Genomic DNA, 14,296 nt, shown 5'->3' with positions numbered 1-14,296 from the left:
TCATTTATAGTTAAAACGGGTAAAAACAGATCAGAAATGCTGTACCTGTGCATAGAGCGTATTGGCCAATATCAGTATATTACGATTAGTGATACTGTAAATTGTTGTTAATAGCGTTAGTAACAACAGAAAGTGCTTCATGATGTGGTGGTAGGAAGAGAAGCTAATAGATTCCAAACCTGCAAGATCAAAATGAAAAACTGATGTACATGTTATTCTATGGACTATATTCATTTGGATGTAGGCATGTTTATAAACCATTGCAATTTAATCAAATCAGGCAGTTCGGCCAGTTTGGCGGTTCAGTTCAATCGTTCAATCCCAGGTTCGGCTCTGGAGATTTGGAATCGGCCGATTAACCTTTATTATATTATTTTGGAATAAGCAAATGTATTATATTAATGAACCTCTTTTATCATTTTAAAAACTTAATGCAGACTAACGAATTAAAGAAAGAATCTTTAACCGGTTCAAACTACCAAAACAGAACCATTTTGGCCGGTCCAACCTAGGGTTTAGACCAGTCTATGGAACCAACTACCAAGATTCAAGCGGACCTTATAAGTGGTGAAGCCTAAAGGGGTAAATTAGTCAACTAGGTCCCTGATCAATAATAAAAGAGAACGTCCATAAAACTATAAAGACGAACTTACGACTCGAGGAAAAACACACGATTCATGTCCACGAGAACATTAAGCTCCAACTTGAACCTCAGCATCACGTATATCTTTATTGGCCTCTAACCCTGGGAACTGCCCAATATCATGAGCCTGCAACGGATGGAAATCCTCGTGTAACCCAACCGCAAACTCATCCGGTCGTGACCCACCACTTTTTAGAAAATTCGCAATCTGTATAAGATTCATTTAACCCCATATTATATTAGTGAATAATATAAGATTTATAAATGGGTTGAAATTACATGGTTTCCTAGGGATAATCCACTTAGGGCTGCAGCCTCTAAACTGGAACCAAGTAACCAATCGCCACAAATGCCCGTTCTTCCAAGAGGATCAAATATGCACGGAATACCAGGAGTGTTTGTAGGAAGAGCTGCACCCCTGCAGAATAATATATATTATTATTCCCACGTAACTTATGTAATGCCATCATAATTATACGTTTATAACACTGCAATTGCTGAAATTCATACCACAACTGTACACGTGTATATGTTGGTGTCTTAAGTGAGCCGGTTTCTAACCCTAGGGCGTTCTCAACACCAGCAAGCATCATTTGTTTCACCTTCTCCGCTGTTGCACTGGGAATATTCTCCTGATAAAAAGTTAAAAGAGTCAACTTAGGGGTCAAATAGTCAAATATGGGGTCTTCATCACAGAGGGAGTAATATAAAACCTGGGGGACTTTATTGCGTTTTCCAAAAGAGGCGGTGCTGAAAAATGTCCAGCAATGAGGCGGTCCCGCATTCTGAGAATTAGATAGTTTTTGTGTGTTGTTTCCCATCCATGATAGAGAGTCTATCCCTTTCACGAATGCACCTTCGAATGGAGTAACGATTCCGCCCGGTAAAGGAAGTGGATCATCAAAGGCAGCAAGAAGAGCCCATATGCTACTAAGTTCCAGTCTCTGCAAACATTCACTGTTAATACTATTGAACAATTATAAAAAGTAAAAAGGTTATGAGAAACTCTAGAAATGCTTTGTATACCTTCATCTGTCTTGCAATAAGTGGTAGTCCCGATGTAGAGAGCAATCGGTTAGCACATTTTCCTAATCATATTACATAGCATTTGAGTAGATTCATGGAATGCACATTCCCTTAATGAATAAGGTATTAGAAAAGAATATTCATTAACAATGTGCATAGGAAAGACAGTACATGATGTGACATAAATATGACAGTTACCATTATGTGCTATAACAATGGCATCAAACTGTCCCTGATGCTTTCCATTCTCACTCAAGTGCCACATTCCATTATATGGTTCAATAGAACTTATCCAGCACGGCCGAACTACTTCAATCATGGAACTCTAAAAACACATATAAACTTTTCAGCTAAGCCATTACGCATTACCAAAATTCATATAACTATTTTAACACATCAGTATAATGTTTTTCATTTCAATATAGCCTAATATATCGATCTACTGTGAGTGTGCTTAACGTCTTCACAAGAGTTAATGATGGACCATATACATTAAAGATCAGAACCAAAGCCAGAATTAAAACAGCATAAGTCAAAGAAAAGACACCAAAACATGAATGAGGTTTGCAGTTAAAGCAGTTTCACATTCAAGACTTCAGTTTAAAATCAACCTTCAAATCTGTCAACTATCTATTTTTTTTTTACTTTTCAAAAACTTGCCTATAGACCAAATCCAGCTAGAACGAATATTTATTTCGAATATAAAGATGTCCAAGTTTATGATCACAGAATTTATCTTTGCAATTTTGTATGTTTCTACAGAGCAAAATCTGAGTGATTGAAAACGATAATCCGATGATCAACATTCAGTTAAACACAAAACTACAATTACAAATGCACAGTAACCAAAATGAGAGTTTTTGCCTTCATAAAGCCGGCCACTAAGAAAAAAAATTCACCATTCCAAAATGCAACTGAAGCAAAAACTGAGAAAACAAATTGAAAAGGATTGATTAATCAACTTTCTAGAGGTTGATAGGCTCTCCCACAGTTACTCTTGAGTTAAACCAACTCTCCACAAATCAATTATGCGCAAATGAATCAAACCCGAAAGCACAATACATAGTTATCTAAACAAAAAACCACATAATATAGATAGGATTCCTACTCTTTATCTAAAACAAAAGTCGTATACTATATAGAAAACTTGAGAAGTTATTGAATAATAATAAAACAAATAATAAATAATACCTACAAACAGTAATTATCCATTTCAATAATGAAGGTTGTATTCTACTATGGCCGTGACAATCATATGTGTGTGGTTACATAAGATGCTACGATATGGCCTCAGTAATATATAAAAATGAAGTATGAGAATTGTAAACCTGAGAAAGTATGGAGTCTGCAAGAGTACGCATCCGGCTATATATCGAGGAGGGGAAGAAGGAAAGGGGACGAAATGACCCCCGGGTTGAAGCTCTCCAATGAGTGCCTGACAAAGCCTTGGTGGGACCATTGATGAACCAAGAGGGAGTCGGTGACAGTAAAGAATTGAGCCGCGTGGTCAAATACCATTTCATCGGTAATACCATTCGTCCCCCGAGTCCATGAATTCCCTGAATTGTTATTGTTATTATGCAGTCCATGAAGTGGGTGAATTTGATGAATATATAATAATAAGGGATACGTACGGTATCGAAAAGAGTGGAGCGGACCCCTCTCTTCTCGAGCTGGAGAGCACAGAGACATACCGCCGCCGATGATGGCGACAAGGGGGTCATCAGACTTGCTCTTGCTGCAATGTTTTTCTCAACACTGACTTCCGGGAGCTTCCGTACCGACGGCGAGTGGGTCGTTGGTTTTTGGAGCAGCACAGAGTCTTGGTCCTGCTACTACTACTGGTGGATGTGGGATTATTATTATTATTATTATTATTATTATTATTATTATTATTATGTTGCTTCAAGAATAATTTAGTACAAGGGGGGAAGAAGGGGAGGATGAAACTACCCGCGGACTAAAGGATTCACCCTGCGGGTCTCCAACACAACCCGCGGATTACCAACGAGCATCTGCGGAAGAGAACCGCGGGCCACATAAGGAACCTCACACGTGCAAGGTTCCCACGTGACTTGGAAGAACAGTTGTAACAAACCATTTCTAGAAGATTATCCTAACAATCCCTAATAACGACACCAGCCAATAAAAGGATGATAGCTGGATAACCTGGTAACCGTCCCAAACGGGGCCAGGTTGTCATATCCTATAGACGGGCGACATGTGTCCATTCAGGTAGATATGGAATATCTTGACAATGACAACTCCACCAATCACCTTACTCTCATCCCCGGCTATAAATGCTCGAATCATCTTCATGAGGTATTCATTTACTCTCACATGATCAGAGCAATTAATTGTACTTCATACTTATTCATTCACTGTACAGTACTTATTCTCACGTCGGAGAGTGGTTATGGGAAGAACCCCCCATCTTGTCCTTCCCGTGACGAGACTCAGGGTGTCTGTTTTGCAGGAAGTTAGCTGGAATCTGAGCTCATTGGGGATTTAGTGTATCTTACCTGTGGAAACATAGATTCGGACTATCCAGTTTAGATCCGTGCTTCTTCATTGGCGCCATCCGTTTTTCGAAGCTAGATTTCACGCTTTTTGTGGTTTTTTGGAGTTTTTGTGGTCTATTACGATGAGTCAGAACCAACAGTTTCCTACGGTTACTCTGGCGAGAGGAAGACGGACTGAAGGTTTTGGGGGCCCGGTATTAGAAGACGCAAGACAGATTTTGGTAGAATCTCGTTGAAGTACTTGAACTCCGATTCGATGGTGATGAAACACGAGTTCGTCACCGGTCTAGATTTGGGAAAGTAGTGTTAACCCCCGAAGAGTGGTATCAACAAGAACAACAAAAGTTGAAGGAAGAGTATGGCAGGATGGTGAAAAACAATCAGCTACAGGTGAGGACTCTAGTTTATGATGATTCACCATCTCCTTCACCTCCACCGGTCATACGCCGAAGTCAAATTACTCCAGAAATGGAGGTTGTGGAGCAATCAGGTGACCGTCAACAGGGTGGAAGTCATGACAGAGGTCGTCCGACCCAGCGGGTCTTATCCCGCAAGATCGTGTATAACCAGAGTCATGCTTCCCAGAGACAGAGGGACATCGCGTATCACAATAAGGGATACGCGAGCGACGACAGTCACGCGTATGGTAAGGAAGGGGCCAGCAAAATACGGACGATAGCAAAACACACAGAATACTGTAGTGACGCTGAAGAAGATTTCACAAAACCTTATCGTCCAGCTGCGTTTGCTGAAAAATCAAAGTTCATCCCGCGAATTGTCACTGCTCCATTCCCAACAAACGTGAAAATCCCAAGTAACCTTGGTAAATACAACGGGATGACTGATCCAAGTGATCACCTGTTGAATTTCACCTCGATGGGTGGGGTTAGTGGCTAGACTTTGCCTTATTGGTGCAACATGTTCCCTTTAACCCTGACAGGAGCAGCACGTGAATGGTTTAAGAAGCTCCCATATGGGAAAATTAAAAGCTGGGACGACTTGGTTGCAAAATTCTCGCAGCATTTTAGCCAACAGCGTAAACATACGCGCGACCCCTAAGAGATTCTAAATGTCATCCACCGTGACAACGAGTCCATCGAAATTTTCTTCACCCGCTTTAACAATGAAAACTTAAACATTGGTGGTATTAGTGAAGACATGTTGAGAGGCGCATTCAGACAAAACGTTAGAAGCAATGACCTGATCCGTTGCTTAACTTGGCGGGATGGAATACCCAAAACCTAGGACGCCATCATGACCGCGGCCAAAGTATTTGCAACCACTGAGAAGCTTCTGGGACGGGAGACTCTGAAACAGTCAGGTAAAGCGGAATTTAAAAGCGTCCATCCCAAGAAGGAAGAAAGGGGGTTAATTTGGTCTAGGATCCAGCCACCTGATGAATCTTCCAAGCAGTTTGACGTCATGTCACTGATTGGGCAAAAGCAGAAAGACCATGGGCAGAGTAAACAAGATCAAAAGTGGACTCCTTTGAGGAAAACTCCATCCGAAATCCTCACACCAGAAAATACCGAGTTCAAAAAACTGCAACGATGACTCGACGAGCGCATTTGAACCCGAACAAACATTGTTTGTTTCATGAGGATATCGGACACAATACTGACGATTGCGTAAGTTTGAGAAGTGAGATAGAAGCTGCAATCAAATCAGAGAAATTAGAACATCTGTTAAAAAATGTTCGCCAAGGCGCGCGGAAACATTCTACTCAAGCAGATAAAGGCCCGCCTAAAAAACAAATCAGGGATCTAAACATGCACATGATTCAAGGCGGACCACCGCGTAGAAAAAAGAGACCTGAGATTGAAGAAGACGATTGGAAGAGCGAACCGGTAATCTTTCCAAAGATGAAGGGAGGTCCTTGTATGAAGCAACTATTGGTAATAACAGCACTTTTTAGGCACTATAGGTCCTAGTATGTCTTCTTCGATACTGGGAACACGTCAGACATCATGTATGAACAATGCTTCAAGCAACTTGACGAAGACGATAAGGCACGCCTTAAACCTACTCATGCCCCTGTGTCAGGATTTGGATACGAGGTTATGTACCCGCGAGGGGTCATAACGTTTCCATTCACACTCAGTGATGGAACTCACTCGCGGATCGAGGAAGTGGAATTTCTGGTCCTACCCACGAAATCTAAACACGATATAATCCTAGGACATGAGGCAATAGGGGACTTCAATGCTAACCCATCGACTGCGCATGGTCATGCGCAGTCAGGGTTCCTACAAGAACATGTGTTACAATTATCCAAGTCAACAAGCATTACTTCACGACAGAAGGATCCAAACCTGCCAAGACTCTAAAAGGGATGGTAAGGACCGAATCGGGAAAATGGGTAATCAACCCAAACGATTACTATTGGGCCAACAATTTCAGAAACAGTCCGCGTGACGGGAGTTTCGAGGAGATTTCTGAACATAAATAGGGGGTAAATCCGGCGTATACACCAATTGTTCAGAAAAAGAGGAAAATGGGTCCAGAGCAAACAAAGGCCATGAATGAACAAGTTCAAGACTTATTCCAGACGAGGATCATCCGCGAAATACAAAATCAAACCTGGGTGGCGAACCTAGTGATAGTCCCCAAAAGCAATAGGACATGACGGATGTGCATAGACTTCAAAGATTTAAATAAAGCTTGCCTGAAAGATTGTTACCAGCCCCCAGAGATAGACCTGAAAGTGGACACACTGGCGCCTTACAAGTTTAAATGCTTTCTAGACGCGTACAAAGGGTACCATCAGATTCGAATGGCTGCCCGTGACGAAGACAAAACATCCTTTCGAACCGATCAAGTGACTTTTTGTTACAAAATGATGCCTTTTGGTTTGAAGAACGCGGGTGCCACTTACCAACGTTTGGTGGAAAACACGTTCAGAGAACAAATTGGCAGGAATTTAGAGGTCTACATGGATGACTTGGTAATAAAAAGTGTGGAAGAAGACCAAATGCTACGCGATATTGAAGATGTCTTTTCCATATTAAAGAAAATTAACATGAAACTTAATCCAACAAAATGCTTTTTCGGAATGGAAAAAGGCAAATTCTTGGGGGTTATTGTCACGGGGGAAGCATTCAAAGCAAACCCAGAGAAAGTTCAGGAGATTGCGCGAATGCCTTCCTCGTCATCGCTTAAGGAGGTACAAACGTTAAATGGCTGGTTAATGGCATTGAACAAAATTTTAGCGAATCACGCCTCCAAATCCTTTCCCTTCGTGTCCAAGTTACGAAACTGTTGGAAAAAAGCTCATTTCAAATGGACACCGGAGGCTGAGAAGGCATTTGTGGAAGTAAAAAGATGTTTGATGGAACTCCCAACATTAACTGCACCACATGCAGGAGAACCTCTCACGCTATACCTATCCGCAACAGACATTGCATTAGGGGCAGTCTTGTTAACAGACCGGAAAAACGTCCAGACGCCAATCAACTATGTGAGTAGAACTTTGGCGAATGCTGAGACCCACTACTCAATGTTGGAAAAGCTGATATTGGCTCTGGTATATGCATCGAGAAGACTGAGAAGGCATTTTCAAGGGCGTCCTATCAATGTATTGACAGATTTTAAGCTAAAAAATGTATTGGGGCAGAATTGTCAGGGAGATTGGCCAAGTGGACAATCGAATTGGGCGAACATTCTATAGAATACAAGCCTAGACCCGTGATAAAGGGCCAAGTGTTGGTGGATTTCTTCACTGAGGTCCCAAGTGAGAAAGTAAAAGACTGCTTACACGAACAACAACCTCCCATCCCGCCAGAATAAAGCAAGTATGGTCTCTAGTCACTGACGGGGCATCCAGTGGAGAAGGTTCAAGAGCAGGCTTGAGGCTAGTCAAACCAGACGGACAAGAGTTCACATACTCCATAAAGTTGAACTTTAAAAGTACCAACAACGAAGCAGAGTGTGAGGCATTTCTGGCAGGCTTGCAAATCGCCAAGAAATTGGGTGTATGTCACCTAGAGGCGCGAGTGGATTCTTTGCTCATAGCGGGGCAGGTTACGGGAACATATGAGGCAAAGAATGAATTAATGGCCTCATATTTTTCCCAGGAAAAGGACCTTATGCAACAATTCACATCCTGCAAAGTGATTCACATCAAAAAGAGTAAGAATCGACCGCAGATGCATGGAGTAAATTGGCATACACGAGCTTCGAAAACTTGGGTAGAGACGCACGAATCGAGGTGTTGGATAGCTCTTCTGTCCCTTAGTATCAAGTCCCAGTTATTCAGACCAAGAAAACCTCATGGATGACACCGATTATGGAATATTTATCTTCTGGGAACCTGTCAGATGACAAAGCCATAGCAAGAAAAATTCGCCATAAGGCGTTGCACTACCAAATCCAGGACGAAATTCTTTACAGAAAGTCCTTCCTTGGTCCATTGCTCCGATGTGTAGATGCAGAAGATGTCAATTATTTGATAAGGGAAATCCACAAAGGAATTTGTGGACTAAAAGCAGGCCAAGGATGGTAGTAGTGAAAATAATGAACACATGGTACTATTGGCCGGGTATACATGTGGACGCGGTAAAAGAAATTCGAAAATGCGACTAATGTCAAAGGCATGTGCCACACATACTCCGCCCACAAAACAAGTTGATATCCGTAACCTCTGCCTAGCCGTTCCAAAATTGGGTAGTCGACATCATGGGGCCATTCCCGGAAGCACCTAGGCGGGTTAAATTTTTATTGGTCGTGATCGATTATTTTACTAAGTGGGTAGAGGACAAACCTTTGGCAACAATCACAGCAACAAACATAAAGAAATTCCTCTGGGAATTCATATTATGCCGCTTTGGTCTCCCGCAAACCTTAGTAAGCGACAATGGCGCCCCGTTCGAGGATAAGGGTCTGCAAGAGTGGCTATCAGAGTTACACATCACCCATGTCTTCACTTCAGTCGCACATCCACTAGCCAATGGGCAAGTGGAGCGAGCCAACCGAAGCATCAAAGACGGGATTAAGGCTCGGTTAGGGACAAAGAGAACGGGATGGATTGATAAGTTACCACATGTCCTGTGGGCTCATAGGACCCATAAAAAGACAAGCAATTCTGAAACATTGTTCAGCCTGACATATGGAACTGAAGCCATGATTCCGACGGAGATTGGGGTCTCATCCGCAAGAACACTCTTAATTACTGATAATGAAAAAGAGTTAAGATTAAACTTAGGTCTCCTGGAAGAGCAGAGGGAAATGGCGGCAATAAGAGAAAGTAAATATAAACGTCAACTCCAAAAGTATTATGATACGCGAGTAAAAATCTGCAAGTTTAATAAAGGAGACTACGTATTCCGGGACAATGAAGCATCAAATGTCGAGTCACCCAGAAAGTTGGCTCCTACTTGGGAAAGGCGCGTACAAACTGAAGAAAACAGACGGGACATTAATTCCAAAACTTGGAATGTAGCACAATTAAAGAAATGTTATTTGTAAAGGCCTGTGTGCCATGTTTTTGGCATGCGCCCCCACTTTCTTCTTTGGTTTGCATACCAATTTTCTAATAGTATAAGTCATTTTATAATATGAAACAAAGTTATACACCGTATTCTCATTGTCATTAGTTATCTTTATTGACCTGCTTGTATTTATATAGTTTTTATTTCTTATACATAACATATGTAAGCCTGCGTGCCAATGGGTTACTTGTTAATCCTGTATTTTGAATATATAGCGGGTTAGCATGCAAACATTTATATTGTAGAAATCAACAAGACAAAATGTAAAACCCATGTCATATATATGTCCAAAAAGGGATTACAAGAGAAAAACAAAATAATTACATCATAAAACAAAAAAAAAAGATCATTCTTCATCATGGAGGTAGTCGCGAAGCTATTGGACACCATCATCTTGAAGAGCAAACCCTTGAATGCATCTTGAATTCGAAAATGAAGATCGTCAAAAGCTTGCAGCTCTGTAGCATACTTAGCATCGGTATCCACAGCATGTAACACAAACTCTTCCAAAGAACGTCCTTCCTGCATAAAGGACACCCCTTCCTAGAAGCCTGCCTTACGCCCAAATTCGCGAGACGCATGTAAAAGACGCGCAAGGAAATCTCCCAGATCCGCTCCCTCATGAATATGAGTGATGGTCTGAAAACGAAAAAACAATAATTATGATTTCTGGCAAATTACAGACCAAAGTAAAGTGTGAGAAAGCACATACCAACGGAAGGCCATGACTCTTAAGCCATGCCTTATCATTAAGAGCTTGCTCCGCTTTTTGATTAAGGTCGCCATGCTCACCAATAAGTCGGGCATTGTGTGTCGTGAGCTCCTCAATCATATTATCTTTGGCTGTAGCCACAGCATGCAATGAGGTAATAACATTGTCCTTAACTGCAAGTTGCTCCTCCAAAGCAGCTTTGGCATCTTCTGCCTTAGCAAGATCGGCCTCGCGAGCGCGAGTCTGAGTGCGTGCGGCTTATAGAGTAACGTTTTGGCGCTTGCACACCTCTTCCCAGTCTTTGGCCGCAGTCGCTTGCCAGGTTTTCTCGGATTCCATGGCCTTCTCAGCATCTCTCAGCTTCCACTTCGCAGTGTTAGCCTTAAGACGATATTTCTCTTTCTCGTCACACAGATCCTTGATAATGTCTTCTTGGATTCCCCAATCATGACCCATTGCCATCCAATCGAGATAGATCTCTTGACTTGTTGAGACAAGATTTGCCGAATAATACAATGGGCATTGGCAAGCAACAGGTGAACGCGGTCGCGTTGAAAATCTCGTTCCGCAAGAGGAACACTTTCACTTAGAAATTGAAAACAGGTCTCAGGGTCGATAAACCTTGAGCACCATGTAAGATTCCATTGAGGTCGATGTGGATGTGCAGTACCTTGCAGATTCTGGACCCTTGCATCCCCTGAAAATGCGAACGAGAAGACTAAGGGGGGCGGGCGTCTAGAAGAATGAACCGTGTGATCATCACCCCCTTGCAATACTAGGGTGAGGCAGGCGAGGAAGAAGTTTCCATGTCCTGGACCCGAGGGTCAGATTGGGATCCCTGACCAACATCCTCATGGGCCTTCCTCTTATCAGAGGAAGGATTGGTAGTAGGAACAAATTGAACGGGAATGGAATCCCGATTGACAAGGGTGGCTGATGGCCGATGTACAGGACCTGATACAAACAATAAAATGGTTAATACACACATTAATCAAGAAGTGGATATGTGGAATATACCTGGAAGGTCTTGTGAAAGAGTATGGATTCGATCTCAAAGACGAGTCTTCTCCGTTTTCTTGGGCGACGGATCGAGAGTTGGGTCAGAACACGGGTTCTCAGAACCCGCCACCTGGGAGGTCTCAGAAACAGTGGCCTCCTTCCTCTTGCGGCCAACAGCTGTAAATTATATGATTTTAGAAATGACCATGAAAACAAACATAAGCTGCAAGAGCAAAAAGTGAAATACCTGCCACATACATAGCCTCAGAAACTACAGGCTCTCGGCGGATAGCCCGCGGAAACAGGAAACAATCTTGAGTTTTTTAAAGGATTGTAAATTGTCTCCTGTCCCGCGAACAATGTTGCATCGTTCCCGGTACCCGCGTCAGCAAGAACCGCTAAAAGGTTCCCTTCATCTGCACATGAGAACGTATAAGGAATTCATAAAAAACAAACATAAATAAGAAATAAGGAAACACTTACACCCGTCGGGTTTGCGGATGAAAGGAATGGCGTCCGGATACGGCCATAAGTGGCTCATCCTGGCCCACACCAAGGCGGCCTCAGGGATATGACGCATGGGCATTGGTGTACCAATTAACAGATTGTACCAAGCCAGCCCCTCGGGACAATCGATTCCAGGAACTGAAGGAAGTGGTCGGTCAGTGGGGTGCAGAGACATAGATAGGGGGACCACATCTTCTCGAATCCAAAAGAACTTGCTGCTCCAATTGGGGTCACCAGAAGACACCTCAAGTCCAATCGTCTTCTTATTGGTGGGCAGACAATTGTTCCATCCACCACGGCAATGCATCTTATAAAACATGGTGAACTTATCCACCTTCGGGATGATGCCATGCGCCCTACAACAAATCTCAAATTGGTGCATGCACATCAACCCTGATGCATGTAACTAGGAAAGGTGGACCATATTCCCAGTAATAAGGTTTCTGATAAACCTAGTTATCGAATATCGAATATTGTCGTCGGAGAAATACTTGGCATAAACCGCCATCTTCCCTGAAGGAGGTTTGTCGGCTGTAGATCCAGGAGTAGGAAACTCCGGCTCCCACTCAGGAGCAAGCCCGTAAACATTGACAACATCTCAGAAATCTCGTTATTCCCAGTCAATCGGAATACGGTCGATGGAAGAATATTCCAGTCTTGTAGACATCATGTAGTCAGCCAAAAATTGATTACATCAAGCAATGATGATTATTAGGATTCAGAGAATGGAATATCAGAAAGGTTGAAGATGAAAAACAAGAATCGGTGTAAATAAAGTGAAAGGCTAATCTATATTCATACTGATCGCGATTAATGCGATACCCAGTAAAAGTAAATAAAGGACCAATGGCGTCATGACACGTAAGGCGGGAAAGTGAAAAGTTTCAAAACATCTCCCAATGACAGCCGTCACTACTGTACACCTGTCAGACCCCTCGACTAACACAGTTACGTCCCATCGTTCCCTAAAAATCAGGCGTATTCCTAGTTACAAGATAACAAGGAAGAACTGAATGATTATGACAAACACACCAATGATGTAAAACAATACGATTACATGCATCAGAGATAGACAAACGGTTACATAAATGATAAGGAAAAAGATACAATTACGCGTTTGATGGATAAGGCGGATAAAGTATTATTCTGGAAAATTATTCTATCCTAAAAAGCAGGACACAACAAACAAACAAACAACGTGATACGCAAAAGAAGGAAAGGCAACTTTATTTCATCAAAAATCAAAATTACATTATATATACAAGGAAAATGAGATACAAAGTACAAAACCCTACGACTAATCTTCTTCCTCTTCTTTCGACTTGCCACAGAGGGTTCTGAGATGAGCACGCAGATCTGTCACGCATCATTCCTCGCGGCGGTGCGTCTATATGTAGTCTTTTATTGCGATGGTCAGATCATCGAATTCTTCAAGGCTGGTGTTGTACTCGCCTTCCACATCTTTTCCATGAAGCACGAATTCTGACGATGGACGACCTTCGCAGGCCATAGTTAGGCATTCCTCAAACTCAGACTTGCGGCCAGCCCGCAACGAGCGGATGAGGAGCTTAGCTAGACAATCCCCAAGCTCAAGACTATCCTTGATATGGTCAATAACCTGTACCAAACGAAAACATGGTTAACACATTACGAATAAAAGCATAAAAAACAGGAAGGATTGGATACATGGGGAAAGCCATACTTGAGAAGCCAATGCTTCTCAGCAACGATCCTCTCATCCTTCTCTTTCAGCTTCTTATTTTCCTCGAAGAGGCGAGTAATGTTGGCTTCAAAATCAAAGATCCGTCCATCCCTCTCCGAGATCTCAGCCCTAAAGCGTTGAAGTTCTTCCTCCTGGGAGGCGAGGAGGCCAGTTTGTACTAAGACCTGACCCTCCAGCCTAGCGTTTGTCTCTGTGGATTTCTGGAGGGCAGCGTCCTTCCCCCGGGCCTCCGCCCGAGAAGCATTCCTTTTCTCCTCCGTCAGCTTCAACTTCAGGGCAGCCTTTGTCAGGTCACTCTCCCCCACCACCCATCCTTCAAATATCTTGCTCCCGGTAGACACGACGTTGGTAAGGTGATAATTGAAGCTCTTGGTCAAGTTATCCCGAGAGCGAGCATGCTAGCATTCACGTTCAGCAGGGGGGAGGGAGGTAGTGATTAAAGAACTCTTGCCACGCATCAAGATCTGAAAATAGCGTGTCTAGGCAAAGAGTCCAAGAGGGAAGGAAGGTAGAGGGACCCTCTCGTTGAATAGAGGAAGACGCCTGTGCCCCCCCCCCTTCCTTCCCCCAACGGATACGGAGGGATCTTTAACAGGCTTTGAGCGAGGCGCATCCTCCGTCCCCGTCACCACTTCTTTAGAGCCCCTCCTTGTATCTTCACCAACATAGACTTGAGGC

At 42.8% G+C, this 14,296-nt stretch overlaps 1 pseudogene across 1 annotated transcript; it reads right to left on the bottom strand.

Annotated features, from left to right (window-relative positions):
* Positions 1-692: 692 nt before the first annotated feature.
* LOC143613004 (uncharacterized) lies at positions 693-4,250 on the bottom strand (annotated as a pseudogene). Its single transcript, XR_013150038.1, has 9 exons — positions 4,192-4,250; positions 3,304-3,510; positions 2,998-3,228; positions 1,868-1,994; positions 1,670-1,731; positions 1,357-1,587; positions 1,154-1,275; positions 923-1,061; positions 693-851 (listed from the first exon to the last, which is right to left on the bottom strand). The product of XR_013150038.1 is annotated as an uncharacterized LOC143613004 (transcript).
* Positions 4,251-14,296: the final 10,046 nt, after the last annotated feature.

Source organism: Bidens hawaiensis, unplaced genomic scaffold, assembly GCF_021521415.1.
Source record: "Bidens hawaiensis isolate Kalapana, Puna unplaced genomic scaffold, B.hawaiensis_p1.1 tig00036368_1, whole genome shotgun sequence".
Lineage (NCBI taxonomy): Eukaryota > Viridiplantae > Streptophyta > Magnoliopsida > Asterales > Asteraceae > Bidens > Bidens hawaiensis.
This window is presented reverse-complemented; position numbering and strand designations above follow the sequence as displayed.